The sequence below is a fragment of the Equus przewalskii genome, chromosome X (assembly GCF_037783145.1).
Source record: "Equus przewalskii isolate Varuska chromosome X, EquPr2, whole genome shotgun sequence".
Lineage (NCBI taxonomy): Eukaryota > Metazoa > Chordata > Mammalia > Perissodactyla > Equidae > Equus > Equus przewalskii.
The window spans coordinates 17533713-17554944 of NC_091863.1; positions in this window are offsets into that span (position 1 = coordinate 17533713).

Genomic DNA, 21232 nt, shown 5'->3' on the forward strand with positions numbered 1-21232 from the left:
TGAGGGTATTAAGCTAAGTGAAATAAGTCAGAGAGAGACAAATTTTGTGTGATCTCTTATATGTGGAATCTAAAAAAAAAACACCCCAAAACAAAAAACCAAGCTCATAGGTACAGAGAACAGATTTGTGTTTGCCAAATGCAAGGTGTGAGAAAAATAGGTGAACTGTTGTGGTTATTTTAAATAAAAGAAGATGACAACCTAACAGAAAAACAGGCAAGAATTACATAGGCACTTATGAAATAAGATATCCAAATGATAAACTGACTTTAAAAAGGCAAACTAAATGTCTAAAGACCTACCAGAATGACTAAAAGTTTAAAAACCCTGAAAATATCTAATGTAGGCAAGAATGTGGAGCAAGGGGAAAATCTGTACTCTATTGGTGGGAGATTTAATTGGTTCAACGACTCTGGAAAACTATCAGTGTTTACCAAAGTTGAACACATGCATATCCTGTCACCCAGAAATTTCACTCTTAGGCATATAACCAATAGACATGTATACATATTTGTACCAGACATGTTCAGAAACATTTATAGCAGCTTTATTTGAAATGACTAAGAACTGTAAAAATAACCCCACAAAACCACCAAACGCGCATCAACTATAGAATGAGTTAATAATGTCCCAAAGAAGCCAGTCACTAAAGAATAGATACTGTATGGTTGCATTTTCATAAAGTTCAAGAACAACCAAAACTAATCTATGTTGTTGGAATTCAGGATGGTGGTTACATTTGGGGGATAAATAGGTCTTGATTGAGAGGAGGCATGATGCTGGCTTCTTGGAAGCTGATAATTTGCTTTCTTGATCTAAGCGATCGTTACTTGGGTGTGTTCACTTTGTGATAATTCACTGAGCTGTATATTTATGAGTTGAATATATATTATACTTCAATAAAAAGTTAATAATTTAGTTTCTTGCAAAATGAAGAAGGCAAACTAAATAACCATGTATATTCTATCATGCATTCTTTTTCTGCAATCACAGTGATATTCATGTTTTTCTATATTTATGTACCAGTAAATTGGTATGTCCTAGTGATAAAACATCTCAAAATAGGTTGAAACAAATAGACTTAAAAGATGATATTTTTTATTGTGGTAAAAAAACACATAAGATTTACCCTCAAATTTTTAAGCATGTGGCACAGTACTGTTACATATAGGGACGATGTTGTCCAGCAGATCTCTAGAACTTATTCAGCTTGCATAACTGAGACTTTATACCCATTGAACAGCAACTCCCCATCTCCCCTTCCCCTGGCTCCTGGCAACCGGCATTCTATTTTCTTCTTCTATGAGCTTGACTATTTCAGATACCTCATGTAAGTGGCATCATGCAGTATTTATCCTTCGGTGACTGACTTATTTCACTTAGCATATGTCTTCAAGCTTCATCCATGTTGTTGCATATCAATCATAGGATTTCCTTCATTTTTAAGGCTGAATAATATTCCATTGTATGTATACATATTTTATTTATTCATTCCAAATCTTGCCTATTGTGAATAATGCTGCAATAAACATGGGAGTCCAAATATTTCTTCAAGATCCTGATTTCAATTCTTTGGAATAAATACCCAGAAGTGGGATTGCTGGATTATATGGTAGTTCTATTTTTAATTTTTTGAGGAACCTCCATACTGTTTTCCATAGTGACTGCACCAATTCACATTCCCACCAACAGTGCACAAGGTTTCCAATTTCTCCACATCCTTTCCAACACTTGTTAGTTTTTGATAATTGTCGTCCTAACAGGTGTGAAGTGATATCTCTTTGTAGCTTTTATTTGCATTTCCCTAGTGATTAGTGACGTTGAATACTTTTTCACATACCTGCCAGCCATTTGTATGTCTTCTTTGGAGAAATGTTTATTCAGTTCCTTTACCCGCTTTTTAATCTAGTCATTTATTTAATTTTGCTCTTGTGTTATAGGAGTACCTTATATATTCTGGATATTAACCTCTTATCAGATATGTGGTTTGCAAGTATTTTTCCCATTCTGTAGGTTGGTTTTTCACTCTGTTGATTGTTTCCTTAATAATATTTGTTTAATGTTTAAAAATGACAACACTAAATTAGTTTAATTTGCATTTAGTTTTCTTGCAGTTAAACACAGACTTAATTTTCATTTTATGATTCATAGCTGTGAAGGGTTCCTTTCACAGAATGGATGTGTAATTTAGTTTTTCTATTTTCTGTGGACACATTTGACTGCTTTATCTTCTTGAGAAGTTCCAGCTCAGATGTGTTTGGACACTTCAATGCATTTCTGACAGAGACACAACACAACCTAATTTTACAAAGCATTCTGTAACTCATAAATGGGATAAAACTGATCTATAATATCCACCTTCATCATAGACTCTCATTTGCTATTTGGGCCAAATCACTGAACACTGTCTGAAGTTCAGATTTCCAATTTCTAATTTTATGGTAGTTTTTTGACTGCCCCCCCCCCCCCCCATTCTTTGTGGTCTATTCCAGGTGAAGCAATTTCTTTTGGTGGGATTGGCATATCTCTTCCTTTTTGATGCTGAAGACTTACATTACTTTATTTTCACTTTTGGTTATAGGGTTTAATAATAAATATTAAGCATTATTTATTCTGGGCTCACTAGAACCAGTCAAATGTTGTTTCTGGGCTTGCATGGTCACATCTTTGCTTGAATTATTTATATATAATTATATTGCTTTTGAGAAAAATAAGAGATGCAATTGGTGAAGCTGTTAAAATGACTGTAATTAAAGTAATACATGAGAAAAGGATCCAATTTTGTGGATAGTTGTTTATTCTGCATTTTACCTTTCAAAACAATTAAATTGTTATATACTTGTATGCTCACAGGGAATATTTGCAATATAATTTTAAACTGGGGCAAATTAGTATTTTATATCAACCCATTAGAGAAACAAGCAAAGAACCTAATCCCCCTCCCTTAGGTTGAGGCAAACGCTGGTCTCAGGAGATGGTTATCCTTTTATTTTCTGTAATCACTAAGAAAATATGGGAGAACTTCCCATCACCATTCTCAGGCCTGTGAGGCTACTAGGATTGGTAGTTTAAAGGGCCATACGTTGGCTTGAGCTTGTCTTACCCATTGAGGTACCTACTGATGATGACTTAAGCTATACTATAATCTTGCTCCAACTTCAGCCATTCCCCACCCCACCCTGATTTTAGGAAATTGCCTTGTCATGGAGGTATGCATATTTGGGTGTCTGGGTAGACTTAACGCTTCTGCCATTTTTCAATTTAATGAAAATCCACAATGAAATTACATTCTAAGCGTCTTTCAAAAAGTTTGGATAATTATTCATTACTCAATTTGAGTACCTCAGTAGCCTTTAGTTTTCATCTAATTGGTAATGACCTTCAGCCAACTTCCTTCTCTCTCAAATTCCCTAATCACATTTCACAGCAGTACCATCCAACGATCCCGGAAAAGCCGCATGCCGAGATGCTAAGGAAATCCATGCAGGCTTGAAACACTTAAAGAGAACTGGAGTGGACAAGAAAAAGAAAAACCATCCAACCTCTTCAAGTCTATAAAGTGTAATATCTGGCAATGCATCTCATTAGATGTTTCAAAAGAGTTTTTCAAATTATTTTCTGAAAATAACACAGACTTTATATTTCCAGAAAACCCAAGTGTGGCATGATTTTGCATTGTTTAATATAATTTCAGAATAGTCACAAAGCTCTGTTTTAAACATTTGTTCACCTTTAAATGAGCTTGGTATTATTTTTCCAATGAGATCAATTAACGTAGACAGTAACAGAGTCAAGGTCTATGTCAATCATTATGGAAATGCTGGAAAAGTAACTTGAAGAGAGCAATATTCCTCAGAAATAGATGCAACAATTTGAGAGAATCAGTGGGGCTCCAGGGCTTTACTGCCATGAAGCCAAGTCCCCAGACCAAACGTGAAGACAATGTAATCAAGCACCTAAATTATTTATCTGTACACTGGATTCTTGGTTTAATGAGGCTAAATCCAGTTACCTAACCACCTGAGTGTTTCCTATTTCACGGGTTGTTATGGGATCATGTAGACACTAACTATATGACTCTAAGATCTATTTTTATTCAACAAGAATTGCACATAGTATTGTACATGACTTGAATTTATATAACTCTCCCTATCATGGCATTTTACAGGAGGAGATGATTTAAAACGTGCCATCTGACTTGCAAGTAAAAAGAGCATCTCTAAAATGATACTAGTTACTGAAAATACAGCAGCAGACAACTTATTTCCGGGAAACAAAAGAATGATTTCGAAAAGCTAATTTGAAAGGGTTGTCCTGCAAGAAAGGGCTCAGTTGGTAGAGCTTTGCTCTTCATATCAGCCCTTCTCCTTACTACCTCCTCCTGGTACTGCCCTACCCAGAGTACAGGTGTTTAGACAAGTTTAAAGAACGAGAATGTACTGACATACAAAGAAGCATTTTCTTGGAGCATTTGAATCCATTCTAAGAGTTGGCCTAAGACTGATCCAAAGAAAGTGAGAGAAAGCAAGAGAGAAAACCATCATCCTAAAAGGAACCAAATCAACATAGTCTGATCAAAGCGGAAATGCATCTAAGAAACTTCTTCTAAAATGAAAATATGATTGCAAAAGTGTACAGATGTGAGTGAATGTGTTATTTTACTATCTTGTGCTTTATGATTTTAGTGTTAGTTTTATTTTTGTTCAGTTTTACAGAGCTGCATATTTAAGAATTTCCTCAACTCTGAGACAAAGAAGGATTAAGGATAGTTCTTAAGGATAGTTATGAAGAGATAAGCTCTTCAGAGAGTAAAGAACATTTTTTAAAAAGTTTATCTTCTGGATGCACAAGAGTATTTTTTTTCCTGAAGTCTTTGTGGTTTCAGGGCAGACCAAACAGTGTTGACAACAACTTATAAATGATTCTACTAACTGTGGGCCTCCCTTCACCTCTTAGCTGGACTATAATTAACAGTTTAAAAATCGGCCTGAGTATGAAATAGTTGTCTAGTATTATTGCCTCTGCACATTTTGATCAGCTGCCAGCTGAGAAACCTTTGGGCAAAACTTTATAAGCTTATCTCTTGGTTCATTAGGGTTACTGGGGAAAGGAAGAAAAGACAGTCTTCAAGTTGCTGCTAATTAAAATGATTGCCAAGACTCCTCTCGAAGGACCGCTCTTTCAGTTATAAAGTGCATGTGTAAATGAAGCACCCCAGGCCATCAGCAAATTGACAAAAGCAAGTCAGAACCAGTGAGGCTCTGTTTAAACTGAGCTAGCATACAACAGGCTTGGCTGGAAAAAAATGGTGAGGGCATCTATTAGGGTTCTGTAGATTTTCTTGTACGAGCAGCTGTTTTGAAGAATATTGGAAAAATATTGGTTTCTTTTATTTTTTAAGGGCAGTTATTGGAACTTGGATTTAAGATTTGTGATCCAAAACTCTGACCACCATTTGAATTTTTCATCTAAGGTGCTTCATGTTGATATTTTAGGGAATAGTAGTGACATTGGAAATGCTGTCTGCATCCCATTCATGCACCAAGGGTATCTTACTACAAGCACCTGGGTCTCTCTGCCAGAGGGCAGTCTCCAGCCACAGGAGCTTGCTCAAGCTGTGCACAGAGCAGGCCCACTCTGGGGACTCTTGCCCCCTGGGAGCAGCCATCCATCCATACGTGACAACCGGAATTGGTAGCTAAATACCATGAACAACCTTGTCTCTTGGCTGGGACAGCTCTGAGGTGTCTTCTCTACTGTCTCCTGAAAGTTCCCAGTGGGATTGTGCCCCGGTTGCCTTCAGTGGGAATCTGTTCATTATGCAGCCTGTACTGGCTTCCTTCCCTTGTCTATCCTACGTCCTCATTTTCCTCTCAGTAATTGCTGGGACCACCTCCCAAATAAAGTATTTGCACCTAAATCTTTGCCTCACAGTTTGCTTTTGGGAGAATCCAACCTAAAACAAGTGCTATTGATGACAGAGATATAGAGATGGTCCAGTTTGTATGGCTCCAAATAAGTCTCACCTCTGATTTTATTTATTTATGTCTTACCTTCTTTAATCATAACCCAAAAAGAAGCCCCCATAGAATGTGAGAATTTTGGCAATAGCTCAACAATGCACAGAATCATCACATCTCTGATACTTAAATATTTATAATTGCTTATAAGAATTGTTAAACCAATCTGAATTTTAAAAGAACTCACCTGCAAGCATCTCATCTCACTTGAGATATTTTGATACAGTCACAGGGATTTCCGAGAAGTCATGTTAGAAACCTATTAATTGGAAACATGATTAGTTCATTGGATACTAAACATAGATCCAGTCAATGTCTCCATGATACCTTTCAGTTGAAAATGGAAAACTTGGGTTTAAAACCAGAATATTTAGTATATTCACCCCCAATCTTATATATATTTATTTGGGGAATTATCGGCTTTTTCAGTTTCTATCAGATGTTTGTCATGGCATTTTCAATACTGGTCTTTCATAAATCATTAAACAATGTTTACAAGGCTCTTTCCTCAACCCTCCTGAGTCTTTTAAACATGCATATGTTCTGTTGACACGCATAGTAAAGTATTAAACAGAAACTTTAAAGGGTGCAAAGTCAAGCTACCTCTCTTATTCCCTAAATTTTGTCCTGATTATCTGGATGCCAGAAGAAAGCGTGCCCGTTTTAGCCCATACCATTCAATTGTTCAAGTTACTTTAATGTGCCTATATGTGCAAACCAGGTAAAGGAAACAGATTGAATTCAATCAACTCACAGGTTATTTACAAAATACCTGATCAGTAACCTAGTTATTAAATAGTTGCAGCTGGTCAGAGAAAACTGTAGATGAAATCTATGTCATAGACTCAGACCACCAGTATTTTAGTGAGCTTTGTTCCATATCATAGTTGCAGATTTTACACTCAATTTAGCCAAACATCTTTAAAATGCATTATTTTGGTCACCTTTAAGAAAAACCTTATGCTCTTGAAGCAATCCAAAAGATACCCCTCAGTACTTTATGGTCCACAGTTCCAGTTTCATTCTGTGGGTTATTTGACATTCTTCAAAACCCTTTAACTCTCATTCTGTTACATCTGGAGTATTGATCTCAAGACACAGTGATTGTAGTCACCAGAGGGAAAAAATGAGAGTGAATCTACTTTCTTTTTTGTCACTTAGCTTTTTCTATGTAGCCTGGAATGCTAGATTTAAAAAGATGGACTAAGAAAAGGGAAACTAGAAAGAAAAGATCAAAGTTTGCCCTTCTTTTCCTCTAAAAGCATTTGACCATTGCTAAACTCCTGGCATCTTTATCAGGTATTCACTGCAGCTAATAAGTATAAAGAAGGATCTCCAGCCTAAGTATAAACCATATATTTCATATTCTTCATTTATGTTGACTAAGATTGAGTTCAAATTGCATTCTGTGGTGTTTTGATGTCTCTCCCTAAGGCATATGCCTCTAGGAGGTGAAGGAATACAGGCTCTTTCTATGGCTGCTGCTGCTACTGTCACATTGCTTACCTGTTCATTATCCTTTTCCTCTGCTTCTCCTCCGCACTTGCTCCTATCGTTCTGGAAAATCGGGATGCTATGAATTAGTTGGAATCAATGCATTATAAACTGGCAAAAATCCAAATAGAAAGACAGATATTTTGGGAAGAGACATGTAATAGAGTATGCCATCCAGAATAGGAAATATTTTATTGATGTAATAGAGGAAAGACTAATGAAATTTGTGGATTAGGCGAAGTTGAGAGAGATCCCAACTTCTTTAGAAGTCAAAATGGAAACAAAATGAGACCTTGAAAAGTCAGATAAGTGATCCTGGCTTCAAAAAAGACAATGATAAAATACTGAATAATAATAATACAAAACCGTACACAGAAGTTGAGGGAGTTGTTTTCTTTTAAGGAAGGAGATTTAAAAATTCAGATAAAATAGAAAATAAATGTGAAGAAAAGATTCTACAATGCCACTCAACTCAAATGTGATATAATATATTAAAGCAAAACTAACATTGTGAACATATTATTTTGAAATAAGTTTGTATTGATAATGGGAAAATCATTAGCTTTGAAATCAGAAAAGGGGTTCATATCTTGCCTTCTCCATTTGCTAGTCATGTGACTCTAGATAAATTATTTATCCTCCTTTAGCCATATTTTCTTTAGCTATAAAATTTGGATAATACCATTTGTTTTATAAGGATTTTGTAAGGGTTAAATGAAATCATGTAAATCAGTGCTTCTCAGAGGCAATTTTGCTTTCCAGGGGACATGTGGCAATGTTTGGAGACATTTTTGGTTGTCACAACTCAGGGTGCTATTCGCATCTGGTAGGTAGAGGCTAGGGATGCTGCTCAACATCTTACAGTGCACAGGACAGCCAACAAAGAATTATTTGACCCAAAATGTCAATACTGCCGAGGTTGAGAAACCCTGGTAAAGTGCACAGCTCACCACCTGATATATAGTAAACACAGAGTAAATTGTAGGTGCTATTTTAATTATTGCTACCTAAATAACAACATAGAAAACTAACTTACTTTGATGAGAAGGGACGAAGGAAGAAATTTGTAGGATTAAGTTGAGAAAAACATGCTGAAAGCGATCCTGGTTATAACCATTGAAGGCCTTTGTGGGACAAACTAAAATGCTCATTCCAACCTTTTTATTTTAGACACTAAAAATAAAAGGTAAAAGTTTAAGCAATTAAAAGTGATAAAACCATTAAAAAATTCCTATTGCTAGGGTAATGAGAGGCCCTTGGAAAATTTTAACCTATTACAAATAAAGAAGACTGGATTAAACACATTCCAGGGTATTAAAGCTATTAAGATTATTAGACTGTGAAATATGCTGCCAAGGAAGCGCCAGATCCACCATCTCTTGAGACACTGAAAACTCAACTAACAAAACATTACGAAGTATATTTCTGGGAAAAGGGAACTGGCACAGAAGGAGATCAAGCTACTAATTCAAGAGGTCTTTTTATTTCCCTTCTGGTATTTGTGTTTCAGTAGCTACTTTTAAAATGGTAGGAGGCAAAATGTCAAATTGGAAACAAGCTTCATGGGATCAAGCCATAAAAGTCAGTTACTTGATCAGTTTGGCAAAGACCATGGAAATTGGCAAAAGCTTATCTATGATGAAAAAAATTAAGGCTGTTAAAGAGATATCATAATCTATCAAATGAGCTTTAGCATCTACAAGTAGACAGCTGACTTGACTATGAGCAAAAGAAGAAAATTCTTCAGACACTAAAAAAACAACGTGAAAATGGTTACATAGAAGGTAATGATAAAATTTATTGTAATAATTTTTAAATTGAATGTCTAACCTATCCTAGTTGCAGTTTCTTTACTTCACAATGGAGTAAGAGCTCACAAATCTTTGAAAATCTTTAAGGATATAAAGTTTGGGAAGCACTTTGTAAACTGTAAAATAATACAGCACGTGCAGATTATTATGTCTGTACTTAGTAAACGATGCTTCGTTCTCTTTAACAGAAAGTCATTTGACAAGTATCATTTCAACTGATTAAAACAAAACAAAATGTATGCAAATTCACAAGGTAAGCAGAACATAGAAAATGTAGTCGAGTCAGACTAAGTGACTTGCTGAAGGCCTCTTGATATGTTTACAAGGCAGAGCTGGATTGACAAAATTAGATTTTGCCTCTCTGACAAACTGGCTAGTGCTCTTTCTGCTGCTTCGACTCTCTCCCCAACTGTGGGCCTGTGGTCCCACTTTCAAATGAGTACTGATGAAAGGGCAATGCTTAAGGTTGGTATTATACAGGCATCTAGATGTTTCACTAGATCTTAAGCTTCCAGCTCATGATTGTGTTCCTACATGTAGCAGTTGGGCATTTAATAAATATGCTGAATTAATGAATAAAGTTTGAGATTTTACCAAAGAGATTGAATGGACAGACCATTGAAGTTTAGATGAAATGGATATATTTTCTTAAGAATCTCCAGTGTTCAAGACAATCTCTGTTGCAGGTTAGGTTAAGTCTCTTTGAATTAGCAACTTTGAATTGTCAACTCTTAATTGACTAAATTAAGAAGTATAATATGGGAAAGTGTTTTGAAGTAGAAGAAATTCGCAATAATTGGTTCTATTTTCATCACCATTAGCTGAAAGCCAGAACATGTTTAGCTAAAAGAAAATATTTCTGAACACACAATGGAGATGACACGGGGGAACACCATAGCAATTTTCCACTGTTGGAAAAGTTGTCATGTAAAGAGGCACTAGGTTTACTCTATGTGGTCCAAGAGGGCAGCACTACAGCCAAATGATAAAAAATATGGGAAGTTTAATAAGAACTGGCCCAAAGGAATGGCTTCCTTTGGAAGAAATGATCATTTCATTTTTGGAAGTGTTCAAATTACTCACTGGTAAAGCTGTGCAAAGATCCAGACATTGAGTGGAAGGGGGGCTTAAAATAAAAAATTCCATCTCCGAGATTCTATTATCATGATAGATAAATGGATATAAATTTGTGAAATTGCTTCCTGGCTCTTTACCTCAAAAACTAATACTAGCCAACAAAAGTTGTACCTAAATAAAATTGCACATTTTTTAATTGGGTTGTTGGTTTTTTTGTTGTTGAGCTGTATGAGTTCTTTGTATATTTTGGATATTAACCCCTTATCTGATATATGGTTTGCAAATATCTTCTCCCAATTGTTAGGTTGTCTTTTTGTTTTGTTGATGGTTTCCTTTGCTGTGCAGAAGCTTTTTAGTTTGATGTAGTCCCATTTGTTCATTTTTTCTTTTGTTTCCCTTGTCTGGTCAGACATGGTATTTGAAAATATGCTGCTAAGACTGATGTCAAAGAGCGTACTGCCTGTGTTTTCTTCTAGAAGTTTCATGGTTTTGGGTCTTACATTCAAGTCTTTAATCCATTTTGAGTTGATTTTTGTGCATGGTGTAAGGGAATGGTCTACTTTCATTCTTTTGCATGTGACTGTCCAGTTTTCCCAACACCATTTATTGAAGAGACTCTCCTTTCTCCATCATATGCTCTTGGCTTCCTTGTTGAATATTAGCTGTCCATAAATGTGTGGGTTTATTTCTGGGCTCTCGATTCTGTTCCATTGATCTGTGGGTCTGTTTTTGTGCCACTACCACGCTGTTTTGGTTACTATGGCTTTGTAGTATATTTTGAAATCAGGGAGTGTGATACCTCCAGCTTTGTTCTTTTTGCTCAGGAATCCTTTGGCTATTTGGGGTCTTTTATTGTTCCATATAAATTTTAGGATTCTTTGTTCTATTTCTGTAAAAAATATTGTGAACAAAGATTTCTCCAAAGAAGATATACAGATGGCCAAGAGGCATATGAAAAGATGCTCAACATCATTAGCTATCAGGGAAATGCAAATCAAAACTGCAATGACGTATCACCTCACTCCGGTCAGAATGGCTATAATTAACAAGATAGGAAACAAAAAATGTTGGAGAGGATGTGGAGAGAAGGGAACCCTTGTACACTGCTGGTGGGAGTGCAAACTGGTGCAGCCACTATGGAAAGCAGCATGGAGTATCCTCAGAAAATTAAGAATAGATCTACCATATGATCCAGCTATTGCACTGCTGGGTATTTATCCAAAGAACTTGAAAACGCAAAGGTGTAAAGATACTTGCACCCCTATATTCATTGCAGTATTATACACAATAGCCAAGACTTGGAAGCAACCTAGGTGCCCATCAAGGGACGAATGGATAAAGAAGATGTGGTATTTATACACAATGGAATACTACTCAGCCACAAGAAATGATGAAATCTGGCCATTTGTGACAACATGGATGGACCTTGAGGGTATTATGCTGAGTGAAATAAGTCAGAGGGAGAAAGTGAATACCATATGATCTCACTCATAAGTAGAAGATAAAAACAACAACAAACAAACACATAGCATTGGAGATTGGATTGGTGGTTACCAGAGGGGAAGGGGGGAGGGCAAAAGGGGTGATTAGGCTCGAATGTGAGAGGATGGTCTATAATTAGTTTTTGGGTGGTGAACATGGTGTAATCTACACAGAATTTGAAATATATTACGATGTAAATCCGAAAGATATATAATGTTATAATCCAATGTTATTGCAATTAAAAAATAAATAAGTAAATAAAATTAAAAAAAGAAAATTGCATACACTATGTTATCAATGGGTCACACTTTATCAAAACAGTGCAGTCAAAAATGCACTCATGTTTAGCCAGACTTTTCCTATTTGGGCACATTGTTTCTAATTGTAAGTAAGATGGATGGGGTACTGAAATCTAAACAGCGCCAGTAATGGCTTCTAATTATTTTGTTGTAAAAACATAGGCATTCTTTCTCTTTTAATGGCTGCGTTTTCCTGCTGTTTGCAATTGAAACAGCTTCTTTCAGAAACTGTGTGAAATATTTCCTAGGTAATCATTTGGCTAGCCCCAAATGAACAATTTATGTGAGATATGCTAAATAACATTACTAAAACTCAATGGTACTGCCCAGTCACAGGAAAAGCCAGTGTGGAATATACTGCAATTTAACTCTCTCTGCAGGCTCATGGGTGTAATCTCACTGTTGGAAAGACTGCTGACTTCCCAAACAGATCTGCAAAGCATCGAATGACCAAAGGAGTGATAAATGCAATCAGTCAAATTAAAATGTAAACCCTAAGTGGGAGATACTAGGGAGAGTTAGAAATGACTTTTTTTCCCGAAAAAGTCATTTTTTTCAAATAGTATCAGTGAATTTGTTAAAATGCCCAGTCATGGTTTCCACTCCAAATGTTCTGATTCACTAACTCTGGGGTAAGGCACAGGAACCTGTATTTTTAATAAGCAATGCAGGGGAATCTAAAGCAAGTGGCACATAGCTTACATTTTGAGAAACACTGGTAATTCTGTATTTTACACCTTAGTTTCCCCCCAGATTATGAGTTATAACATAGTTGTTTTCCATGTGTAGGGGTTTTAATTTAGAATTATATTCTACGTTATGTTAGGACTATGTCTATGTTATGTTAATTATGTTAGGACACAAACATAATTCTATAACCCTTTCTTTGGAGTCAATCATTATTTTTATAACCATTTGTTAGAGGAGAAAAGTAAGACAGAGAATTAAACTCTATGTTCTATAGGTCTCCAAAACATCACCGAATTACCTTTGCATAGCAAGTTAACTTTTACTTTTGTACCGCTAAGACTCTAGTGAAGCCCTGTCCACTAGAACTTTCTGTGATGATGGAAATATTCTTCACTATCCAATATGGTAGCCAATAGCCACACGTAGTTATTGAGCATGTGAAATGTGTCTAGTGTGACAGAAGAACTAAATTTCTAATTTTAGTTAAATTTAAATTTATATAGGCACACGTGGCTAGTAGCTACTGTTTTGGGCATCACAGTTCTAGACAGAATTTCTGGGAGGTGCATTTCTGGGAGTAAACTCTTAGCAGTGTTCCTAAGACAATGGGCAGAATGGTAAACACCTTAGGAAGATGTTGGGGGTGAATGTAGTGCAACTGGAAATGTTTCTTTTTCTGCCCACCAGACACTGGCCATTTGCCCAGTTTTTTTGTTGGGCTAAGCTACCATACTCTCAACTACCTTATATAACAAAACAGATGCCTTTAGCTTCTCTCTGACTAAATTTAGTCTGTTTTCCTGTGTTCTCTTTATTTTACAGATGCTGACATTTTTGCAGTGAATTACCTTAATATATACTTACTGAATGCACACATCCTCACAGCTGCAAAAATTAAAATATATTCCATTACAGTTTCAGTGACATCTCTCTTAGCAGTAGATCTTGTAAGTTTCGTTTCCAAAGTAATACTGCTTTTGATCACTTTCTCAATTCTTCAGATGAAATATCCTTTAGTAATGAAATGCCTGAGTAACGCAGGTTTAAGACAGAAGAGGAAAAACAGATGCTGAATCTCAATCTAAGAATACGGTAAAAATGAAAAAATTAAAAAGAGATGGAAAAAAGTAGTGTGAGTTTATAATTAACCTATAAAAACGCTACTAATTTTTATCCCATGTTTTTCTTGAAAGACTTTAGTCTTTATTCTCTTCTTCTTTCCCATCCTACATAAAATCACACCATAGCATGTTCTTCAAGTCCAACTGTTAGCAACCCTGGCTGAATATTAGAATCAGCTGGGAGCTTTAAAAAACTACTGACATCCACACTGCACTCCTGGAAGTTCTGACTTAACTGGTTTGTGGAGGGCTCCGCAAATTAAAACATAGCATGTTTTAGTCTCTCTGTATTTTAGAAACCACAGGGTTTTAGACGAGGAGGGGAATTAGAAATCAATGAATCAAGTCCTCTTGTTGTCTAGATGAAGTAAATGAGGTCCAGAGAAGGGCAGTGAGCGGCCCAAGCTCATGTAGCTATTTGTGTTTGAGTTTAGGCCAGAGCCAAGGGTCTGAGTCCTTGTGTAATTCTACTTCTAGAACAGCACACTGCCTCCATTGGTGTGTTTCCAAGCCAAGGGTTCAATCTAACTTTATTTTGACATGTTCCCTAGTAGCTCTACTCTTCCTAAGCCCCTTTGGCTTTCTCTGTGGTATCTATTTCAAATATTCTTAGGTCATATGATGCAGTTGTACTGATTAGCCAGTTGAGGGGATTGTTATAATTACCTTTGGGCAGCTTATCTCTACTTAGACTATCACAAATAATGAGGGCTATATTTGATTAGAGCGGGGGTTCTCAAGTCTAACTGCATGTTAGAATGATCTGAGGGATATTTAAAATTACTGATGCCTGGGTTCCATTTACATTAAATCAATATCTCTTTAGATGGACCTCGGTATTTTTAAAAGTTCTCCAGGAGATTCTAATGTGCAGCCAAGTTTGAGAACCTCTGGATTAGAGGAAGATGTCAAGGAAGGCCTCAGATTATTAAATATCAGACGGGCAAGGGACATGATTAGTTATGCTGATTACATCCCCACTGTCATTTCCTCCAGCTAATTTAAAATTAATCTGCCATGTTGCCTTTACCAAGGCCTCACAGCTTAGGCAGTTGCCATGGTTACCACAAATGCAAGGTCATGGTTGGGAATACAGAAAATCAATATTTCCTTCACAGCAAAATGTGAGCTATGCTGAATTTATAGATCCAGTGATTGTTTTTGCAGTAGCTTTGAGAGGACTGCTTTATGTTTGGTTTTGTTCTAGAGGTAGTTTTCAGACTCCAGGAGCTAAATTTAGGAAATTATTTTTAATTCTCTTTTGAAAAGTGTTTATTTTAAGGAAAATACTTTAGAGAGTAACATCACCAAGATGGTGACATAGGTCATTCCTGACTTCATTCCCCCTCACAAGAAGAACAACTAACAACTATTCATGGACAAGACACCACTGAGAGAATCCTAGAACGTGAGAATAAGGCTGAAGCACCCCCCTGCATCACAGAGACCAAGACATACTGCATTAGAAGTGTAACAGAAGTGGCTACATACAGGCTGACTGCATTACTCCACCCCCTAGGCCAGTGCAGCATCACACTGAGAGGTCTCCCTTGAGCCTAGGGTTCCTCCAGTTGGGAAAGAAAGCCAGGGGTGACATCCAGCACCTCCAACATTGTGGGTTGCTTCGTGGAAAGTCCTACTCGGTTTCACCCTACAAGGATCATGGGGGAAATCTTTGGGGCTCAACTACTGGAAATCTGATTGTGACAGAGGAGTGGGGAGGGACTTACAACAACCAGCACTTAGAGTGCTTGGCAGACTGAGTTCATACCTACAGGGCTCAAGTAGTAGTCCCATCCAGTGGCTTTGCTCATCTGAAGAACCAAATGCATGGTAGTCTGACTAGGGAACTCAGCGGGGTACAGGTCTGCCTGATTCAGGCCCTCAAAGGAGGAGTTATACCCGTCCTAGAGACTGGTCGGCCAACACCCAGGCAGAAGAGATGAGTCATAGCCTCACCCACTGTGAAGCATGGCTCCCAGCCCCATCAGACAGGAAAGACTGGCAAGAACACCTGGAAGCTGCATAATCTAGCAATGCTCGATCTGAGAGGTGTGCATGTAGAGCTGATCACCCTCAGAGCAAAGCCAGTGGCCTTGTTCGGCCAGGGAACTTGGTTCACAGATTTGCTTGAGTCAAGACCACAAACAAAGAGCCTTAGCAGCCTTGCAGCGGCTTCTCCTGCTGTGCCCAGGCAGGGAAACTAATTTGTAGCCCCTCTTATTGCTGAATATAGCCTTCAGTTCACCCAACTGGGGAAACTTACCAGAGCACGAGGGAAGCTGCATGGCCCATCCAACAGACCTGCTTACAGTGGCACTTGAACAGATTCCACTGCCTGTGGCTTTCCCTATCTTCAGAGCAAAACTGGTGGCCTCACCTGACCAGGATATTCAGTAAAACTGGGGGAAAAAATACTTTAATGGGACTTTGATGAATGTATTTTATGTAAAATGAACTGGTTCAAGATGGAGCACAATAATCAGAAGAAAGATCTGGAAGAAAGAGAGGTGGAAAAAGGAAAGGGAGGGAGAGAGAAGAGGAAAATGAGAAGAGGGAAAGACAGGGAGGGAAAGAGAAAAACTACATATGATACATGGAACTCTCACCACGTTCATGTGGTTGTGCTAAACAACTTACAAGCATTATCCCATTCAATCCTAAAACAACCCTAGAGTTAGGTGTTATTATATTTGTCATTGTTTAATTGGGGAGACTAATCCTCAGAGAAATCAACTAGCTCTAGGCTATCTGATTAGTAAGAAGTAAGGCAGATGGTTGAGTCCTGGTCTGGCTGCTAACCAACCCTGAGCTTTTAATCACTTTAACATCCTTCTGACTGAGTTGTTGGCTTCTGAATTGGGGTAGGAATTATTACTATGGGAGTTTTTCATGTGTTTTACATCTACTATGCTCAGAAAATGCAAGAGAGATGTGGTAGGTGTCTTTAATTGCCCTAGTTCTTTACTGTTCCCTTCCAATATTCATGCTCTTTGACTATTACTTTGCGGCTCCTCTTTCTAAATAGTTGAATTATATTTCCTCACTCTTTGTCTTTGGATTTGGCCATATGACTTGCTTTGGCCAACAGAATGAAAAGGAACTGATGGTGTGCCAGTTCCAATTCTAGGCCTTAAAAGGCCCATTGTGTCTCTGCCATTGTCATAAAGAAGCCATACCCTGGCTAGCTCAGTGGTCCAAGAAGGATGAGAAACATTTGGAGCTCCACTTCACACAGACCTACAGTGTGAAGTGGAGCTACCTAGATGCTATATCCTTAGTTAGTCAAACTCCAGCTGGCTTGCTGACCTTCAGACACATGAGATTGCTCAGTTGAGTTCAGCAAGGCACCCAGCTCAACTACAGATGTGTGATTTGTGAAAGCTCAGCGGGGGTGAGTAGAGCTGCAGATCAAAAGTTAATCAAATGCTAATTGTGTATATACCACCGAGATTTTGTGATTGTGTTTTATGCCCAATAGCTCATATTATAGGATAAAAGGGAGCCAAGAACATTATACTCTTGAATATATGGACACATGAATCCACAAGGGGCAGTCTACATGTGCTGAAGACCAATACCTCTATAATATGACTGGTGGAAGGGAAAAAAAACACCCTGTTATTTATTTCTCCCAGTCACACAATTCCAAGTAGTATTCAGCCACAGAGATATTTCTTTCCTCCGTGGTGTCTGATCCCTAGTCCAGTACCTGTTAGAAAGGACAATGAGTCAGAGAGAGCAGCCAAAGAGAACTTTACAGTCATAAGGTCGATCTGTGGCTCCAGGAACGTGATTCTGAAATATCCTATGGCCTGTGGCCTGAAGGTGCAGAAACGTCCAATGGACTTTCTCTTCTTTGTGAAGATACCACATATTGCTCAGTCTTTGCTCCCACTGAGCACCATTCTGAACAGCCATTCATAACCTTTAGGCACTAGAGACATAGAACAGTGGTGATTCTCAAGGTAGGGTAGGAAAGAAAGGTGAGGTGGGAAAGAGCAATAAAGGGAAAAAGTTTTTATAACACACATGCATACCCTATCAGGATTGCTGGTGGGGAAGTGATATGAATATTTTGTAAAATGAAATCACCCAACATGCTCTGATATTTCTAATATAAGTCCCCAGTTGAGAAAGACTTCACTAAGAGCAGTTTTAAACATTTTTGTTTATGGCCCTTCTTCTTTACTCATTCCCACTTAATGGAGGGAAAAGAATTCCATGATAACTAAGAATTGTAGGGAAACAAAATAATCAATTTGTAGTAAAATTGTTGTTGGCAACATATGAGTCACTTATTATAAGCTTTCCAGAAGAAAATATGAGTTTTTAAACATGATTTTTAGGGTCCCTGTACATTTTTGAAGTTTAGGAATCTAGCTGCTCAAAAAATGAGGAAATGACTAATTCATATTTGAACTTCAATGCATACAAATCTTAACATCTAGTTATTGGAAAATTATACATCAAAAATATTGTTGATGCAAATATGTATCCCTTCTCACTGTAAGGTGAACAAACAACCATTCCCAAGCTAAATTAATAATGATGAAGCTAAATTGACAGTATTTATAATTAGAATGTAGGAATTAGAGTAATTGAAAACCACAATCAAATGAAGACAACACTGATGATAAACTCACTGATTACAAATTGCCCTTTCTGGAATTTGGTGGCGTTCCAACTGCATATATACTTAGCATCATGTGTAGCAGTCAGATTTATTAGTAGAGTATGAATGAAAATCTTTAGTAAACTCTAGTAATATGCTAGAAAAAACTAAAGTTGTGTCTAGATTATTTTATTGTAAGAAAGCAAGGATGCTCTCAAAAGTTCTAGGGTAGTATTAAGGGGAGCCAACCTAGAGGGGCTCCCAATGGTCAAACTGCGGTATTGGAGCATGAAAAGAAAATAATAATTATAGTCAGTAGTGCTTCTGAGAGTGAGATCTATAATCAACAGAGCAATTAATATTAATAAGTATGATCATAAGATTTTCTGCTGCAATGCAGCGACCATCTACTTGGAAAATATTCATACATTAGATGATATTTTGTGCACTATCACAAATATTAATGGCTTGTGACAAGGCATTCAATTCATGGCTGAAAGAATAGATGCTACTTGGCTACAGCCGGGAGACTGGACACACTTCAAGATTCAGCAGAAAGGACATCACTTCAACTGCACTGGATGGGGTCAGACCAAGTCTTTCCAACCACAGACCCAATGAGCAAGCTTCATACTCTGCAGTCCTAAATCTTTGTTTCCCCTGTGAGATGCCTGCCATACTCACTAAAAGCTCCTTGCTCTTAGTTTCACATTTCATGTTCCAGCCATAAAAATAAATTTGTATTTATTTTCTAGTATTTTCTACTAGCCCTAAATCTATACTTTAGAATGCCCATGTTGTAGATAATAATTATTAAGATTATAAACATAGAATTTTCCTTTCCTTCTGAGAGCAACCAATCCATAGGAAAACTGTACTTCCTTGAACCCACCCCCAAAATCAGAAGCTCAAATCCTCTAACAAGTCCTTTCTGACACCCTTTTACTGAGATGCCTCATGGTTTCCGTCTTCTGTCAGTACATCAGCACGATGCACTCTCTTTCTCATTACAATGAGCCAATAAGCACAGTATTGTTTAGCTATATGTGTGTTTCTGATGGTCTTTGGCTCGAGGGCATTGACATCACAAGTAAGATTTGACCTGGACCACCTCAAAACAAAATCAACGGTTACAGCATATACTGTAGGTTAAGCATCTTCTGTTGAGACAGAGAGAGAGAGACAAAATAATAATCACTAAAGTAATTAAACATAAAAAAATAACACTGACAGTTACAACTTACTATGTTGATCTTCCTGGATTTGCTAATATAATTACTATCTTTCAATTTTGCCATTCCAGGTTGCAGGTAAATGTCAAAGAAAGATTAACATCAAAATGATATACCTTTTTCTACTTAGTATTCATTATTCAAATGACTCTAAATATTGAGTGTGTGCCCTTAATAATCAGGGCTCTAAAAGAGAAAAATGTGCTTTAATTGAAAAATATTTATGCATACATTTCAAATAGTGCAGAAGGTATCCATGGTTTGATATCTGCAGATACACTGTAGAGGCAAATTTAAAGAAAGGTGGCACTTAAAAGCAACAAGGAGGGCATGTGGAAATGATCCTTTTGAGAAAAAAAATTGAAAATGGAAACAAGTTTCTCTTTAATAAGAGAATCAGCTTTAATTAGAGAAAAAAAAAACAAAACAAAACGTATCACTTTGACCTAAAATATAAAACTTCAATTATTCAGGTGGGATCTACATATCACTGACTGTGACGTTAAGCGAGTTGAATTTATAACCTGGTGAACTAAGAAATAGTTTTGAATAAGTAACTAATCAGGATGAAGCAAACGTCTCAAGTAAATTTAGACTGTACTCTGATATCTGTCTTAAGTGACAAACTACTTTGCTAAGCTTTCCTTTTTTTGTTTGTAAAGAGATTCTCTTGCTGCTAAATTTTTTTACAATAAGAGTCTGTCTTATCTATCTGACCTTCAAACATGCAGCATAGAGTGGACATCACAGTTAGGGAAAAAATTTTAAGTAATTTTGGTTTCAATGGTGAATTCTACCAAACATTTAAAGAAGAATTAACACCAATCCTCCTCAAACTCTTCAAAAATACTGAGAAGAAGGGAACACTTCCAAACTCATACTATGAGGCCAGCAGTACCTTGATATAAAAACCAGATAAGAATACCACAAGAAAAGAAGACTATAGACCAATATCCCTGTTAATATAGATGTAAAAATTCTCAACAAAATATTAGCAAACCAAATTCAAGAACACATTAAAAGGGTTATACATCATGACCAAGTGAGATTTATCTCTGGGATGTAAGCATGGTTCAATATATGCAAATTGATAAATGTAATACATCAACTCAATACAATGAAAGATAAAAATCACATGATCATCTCAATAGACACAGAAAAAGCATTTGACAAAATAAAAGATCCTTTCATGTTAAAAATCTTTAACAGATTGGGTATAGAAGGAATATACCTTAAAATAATAAAGGCCATATATGACAAACCCACAGTTAACATTATACTCAATGGAGAAAAATTTAAATCTTTTCCTCTAAGATAAGGAACAAGACTAAGATGCCCACTCTCACCACTCCTATTTAATATAGTACTGAAGTTCCAGCTAGAACAATTGA